The sequence below is a fragment of the Schistocerca americana genome, chromosome 10 (assembly GCF_021461395.2).
Source record: "Schistocerca americana isolate TAMUIC-IGC-003095 chromosome 10, iqSchAmer2.1, whole genome shotgun sequence".
Taxonomy (NCBI): Eukaryota; Metazoa; Arthropoda; class Insecta; order Orthoptera; family Acrididae; genus Schistocerca; species Schistocerca americana.
Genome location: NC_060128.1, coordinates 134,261,525 through 134,266,875, shown reverse-complemented (window position 1 = coordinate 134,266,875; position 5,351 = coordinate 134,261,525). Strand labels below are relative to the sequence as shown.

Here is a 5,351-nt window from a genome sequence, read left to right as displayed (position 1 = left end):
AACAAAAATACAAGTAAATTGCGGATAATAATTGACTTACCCTCGTAGTAGACTTGTTTTGGCCAGGAATAACTTTTTCCCCAGAGCAATCGTGCTTTTTAGGTCCTCCTTGCCCCGTCCATTGAGTGTTATTTTGCGGCTAAGGTAGTGGACAGAATTCATTAACTTTGTGTACTTCGTGATCCCCAATCCTGATATTAAGTTTCTCGCTGTTCTCATTCCTGCTACATCTCATTACTTTCATGTTTCTTCGATTTACTCGTATTGTGGACTAATTAGACTTTACTATATCTTAACTTTTGGACTTGTCGTTTATAACTACAAATACATTGGCTAGTAAAACGGAAGGACGAAAGCAGCTTTCGTATGCTGTGTCACTGCCAGGTAGCATAGCTCGAGGGAGGACTATACATACAAGGAACAGCAGAGTAAACGAGACAGCGGAAAGAAACACGAAAAGAGATCAACAGAAATGACGCCTTTATTCAAAAAGAATAATCACAACGAAGCCACCGCTATTCATGATGATACCCAGCACATTACAAAAATTGAGACTCTGATCCTGGCTGCATTGTGCGTTCCCGCCGCTCGCTATATGACTTTAGGTTCAGCATTGTGGAACATGATCGTTCTGGTGTTCGAGGTGTTAGTGTGCGGAGGTGTAATGTTGCCTGGGCGCACTGACCTTCAAATCTTTGAACTCTGCGCATTCACTGGTCAAGGTTATTGCAACACTACATTCCATCCCCAAGTGCGTCTTTTTTTTATACACATTGGAAATTTTAAGTTGACAAACCAGAACAACTGGAAAAATAAGCTTCACACGAAAAAACTTGTAAAATTCAAAGTTGATTATTTTCGAGAGGGACATCTGCTGGTGCTAAAATTAGCCCGACACCCAAGCCCCCTGGGGGTGGGGCGGGAGGCAACTTTAAAATTTCAAATGGGAACCCAAATATTTTATTGCAGAATCAGATTCTACATAAAAAACTACGTACATCTGTGTTAAACATTTGCTTTGATTCTTGGTAGTTGGCGCTGTAATTCAAGAAAATCCATATTCTCATTCTTGCGTGGAAAATGGTTACGGATAAATAAAAAATACTTATTTACGTCGTAAATTTTGATTCACTAAAAATAAAACTCTCCCTCTCTCCCCATAGGTTGGGGTTTGAGAAAGAGGATTTAGAGTTTTGCAAATGTTGACCCAAATATTAATTTTTTTCTGCAGATTCGGATAAGTTTTGTTTGTTTCATGATCATGAGGCCACATAATTTTTAATTATCAAACAAATCTTCTCACTAGCTAACTAACCAATCATCCTACTTACTAACGAGTGAACTCATTAACTAAAAGACTGATTCACGAACCTAATTTTTTATTAGATTCGGAGTAATCACTCTTGTTTGTCGAGAAGTCTCACAACTGTGGTGCTTGCTTGATTTGAGACGTTTAGTTTCGGGTGGAAAAATGTAGAAAACGACATTCATAAATTTATTGACTTAAATCGCGTTGTTCACACCTTTATTTCATTTCGGAATATCGCGGCTGTTACGTCGTTTACATTTTTAGAATTATGTACGATACTCGATATCCCACTCAGCCCTGATCGATAATCGATGCTCTTATCCAGCCCTTGCTTCATTTTTGGTTAGCGAGTAGGTTAGTCATTTACTTTGTTTACTCTGTCAGTTAATGAGATCACTCGTTAATAAGTAGGATGTTTGGTTAGTTAATTAGCTAGTCAGATGATTTGTTTGATAATTAAGTTATGTGGCCTGATGATCACGAAACAAACGAAACTTATCCGAATCTGCGGAAAAAAATCAATATTTGGGTCAACATTTGCCAAACTCTAATTCCTCTCTCTCAAACCCTATCCTACGGGGAGATAGGGAAAGTTTTATTTTTAGTGAATCAAAACTTACAAAGTAAATAAGTACTTTTTATTTACCCGTAACCATTTTCCATGCAAAAATGAGAACATGGATTTTCTTCAATTACAGCGCCAACTACCAAGAATCAAAACAAACGTTCAAAACAAAATGTACGCAGTATTTTACGTAGAATCTGAGTCTGCAATAAAAAATGTGGGTTCCCATCTGAAATTTTAAAGCTGCCTCCCGCCCCACCCCCAGGGGGTGGCGGGCTAATTTTAGCTCCAGCAGATGTCCCGCTCGAAAATAATCAGCTATGGATTCTACACATTTTTTTTCGTGTGAAGCTTATTTTTCAGGTTATTCTGGCTTGTCAACTTAAAATTTACACCCTGTATAAAAATATTACGCATTGGTGAGGTTTGAACCCAGGACCCATGACATATTTGATTACTACTCAATGACCCAGCCGCCATTTTTTTTTGTTACCATTTTTCCGTCGTAGTCCTCGACATTTCGTCTGGGTGGACGTGGCATGACTTCCCTTCAGGTTCATCCTTGCATACTTCACTGAGCTTTTTTTTAAGTATTTTTATTTCAGAGGACAGCTCGACCTATGATCCGAACACTCTAAGCTAGTGTGCCAGTCCCCGATACCACGTGCGACACCCAATCTCCACGGGGGAAGCAACGCTTATTGCATTTCTAAAGCCTGCGAAGAAATCAAAAGCAGAAGGTCCGTCTACCTTTCTTTTTCAACTCCATATACTATTAGAGAGAATGGTCCTCAGCCGGATTTCCATCTATGCAGGTCGGGCCATTATCACAGAACAAACGGTTTTTCGTGTTGCCAAGTCATGCTGTGATCAGATTTTTAACCACACGCCACATACAGAAGATGGTTACGAACGAAAGCAGATCACACGCGCGGCTTTCATCCATCTCACAGAAACCTCCGATACAATCCGATATTGCACTGTCAGTGTTATTCTGAATTACGATGCAAAGTTCCTTTGGACGTGCATGCATGTTCAAAGGAACAGGCACTGCGGCTATTACAGCCGTTATCAAATACATTAAACGTATTAGCAACTGCGAATATAGATAACCATGAGCTGTGGAATGCAATGACAACGACAATTTGTGGCGGACGGGCAATTGAACCCGGATTTGCTAGTCATCACCAGCAGTCGCCTTACCAATAAAGACGGTATTGCAGTGTCTGTTTTGTTCTGACGCTGAGCAAGCGACTTTCAAGAAAAATATCTCAACTGTACAGGACTATACATACCGTATGTACTAGTACAGGTTGCAGACGCATGGTTGACGACATAGTTTCACTCGAGGCATGAGTCGTGCACGGATAGCCAAATGGTTCAAAGCACTATGGGACTTAACATCTGAGGTCATCAGTCCCCTAGACTTAGAACTACTTAAACCTATTTAACCTAAGGACATCACACACATCTATGACACAGGCAGGATTCGAATCTGCGACCGTAGCAGCAGGACGGTTCCGGACTGAAGCGCCTAGAACCGCTCGCACACAGCGGCCGGTTTAGCCAAATGTTCTCTGTTTTTAAAAGTAATTGTCATAAAAAAGAAAAGCTGAAATGTTGTGCTTGAAATAGATGAAAATAAATTTCTTAGTTTAATGACTTTGTAAAAAAATATGGTAAGGCGATCGCAGGCGATAAGCGGGAAATCCGGGTTCGTATCCCGGCCCGGCACAAATTTGAATAACCCTCATTCCATTCTACAGCTGATGGTTGTCAAAATTCGCAATTTCGAATACATGTTATGTATATATGATACAATCAGTTATAAGAAAATGATAACGAAAGTATACAGTAGCGTTAAGGATTACAGACTGGTACAATTCATCATATTAAGCGTACTAATTCATTCTTAAAGTAATCAGATTTTTGAAGCTCTTTTATAAATGGGAGCTCAATGCTTTAAGGAAATATTAGTTGGAATCGGGTTTCCACTGACTTACTAAACTGGTGAACCACAAATATGCCTGCCATCCTTACTATTATATATCTTTTCTTGAAATCTGTGTACATTCAACTCGTCCATATTTTCTGCACATGTTTTTTTCTTTTGAATGTTGGTGCTGGGCGCAGTTAATTTTAGAAATCAAATAAGAACAGGACAGTACGTGCAGCAGTACCCGCAGAAGGGACGAACTGCTACTCGGAAGCTCACAATGAGCAGCGGCTGGGTGATTCCACATTAGTCTTGTTCCGCAGACAATTACCGCCAGCTACACCCGCCAGACACGGAGTTGCTTGTTTGGCGTGGGAAGTCGCATCTCTGGTGCCATAAACACGAAGCTGGGACCTTGTGGGGCCAGGAGGCAGAAGCTCGCCAAGGATGGGAAAGGGCGAGCTGGCGTCTTTTACAATCCTCTCACGTAATCCCGTCGCCGGGACGTAGGTGCGAGATCGTTCTCTGAGTTTATCGGAGACTCCAATCAAACCGTGTGTACCACATCAAGGTCTTAACGTGAGGTGTCTACACACGTCGTCTTCTTCTTCTTGTGGATTATCTGTGGCTGGGGCCGCTTCTCCGCATCCGGGCGCAGCCCCAAATCCTCCCGGAACCTGATAGGTAAGCAGGTAACAAGACCGAATCCTCCCAAACTGACGCAGTGTGACAGAGCGTTGTGTGCGCTAATGACCACAGCTGCCTGTGTCCACTTCGCAGTTCGCGGTAGTTCGTTGTAGAGTGAACGTGTCCTCAGACGAACTTACAGTTTCAGTAAGTAGGAAGGGAAGGGAAGGAAATTGCTGGTTTTTGAAAGGTAACACCTTCGGTTTTCAAAAACTGCTGAAAGGTGATCTAGGCAACGGCCTTGCCGCAGTGGATACACCGGTTCCCGTGAGATCACCGATGTTAAGCGCTGTCGGGCGTGGTCGGCACTTGGATGAGTGACCATCCGGGTCGCCATGCGCTGTTGCCATTTTTCGGGGTGCACTCAGCCTCGTGATGCCAATTCAGGAGCTACTGGACCGAATAGTAGCGGCTTCGGTCAAGAATACCATCTTACGACCGGGAGAGCGGTGTGCTGACCCCATGTCCCTCCTAACCGCATCCTCCACTGAGGATGACACGGCGGTCGGATGGTCCCGGTTGGCCATTCGTGGCCTGAAGACGGAGTGCTGAAAGGTGGTCTAGCGCGATGGACGTGCAGAAGTTTTGTTAAAACTGTTATAACTCTGCATCTATAAAGAAATCAAGGCTATACATGATTACAGTTTCCAAAAACAAATATCTAAACAAGATAAAAGATAAAACTTTTAAACATACAATACACGCGAAAATTTTTTGTTTCTTCTACTGTAACTTCATATGCTTTCCTTTGTCTGCTTGTAGTATTCAAACGTTTAGAACAGCTACCTGCTTCAAACGGGAGGATTCGATCCCATCGTTTTTCAGACCCTTCAGGACTTGGGATGATTCGGCAC

General features: G+C 42.3%; 1 pseudogene; it reads left to right on the top strand.

Annotated features, from left to right (window-relative positions):
• The first annotated feature begins 4,728 nt into the window (after positions 1 to 4,728).
• On the top strand, positions 4,729 to 4,846 carry LOC124552851 (annotated as a pseudogene).
• Positions 4,847 to 5,351: the final 505 nt, after the last annotated feature.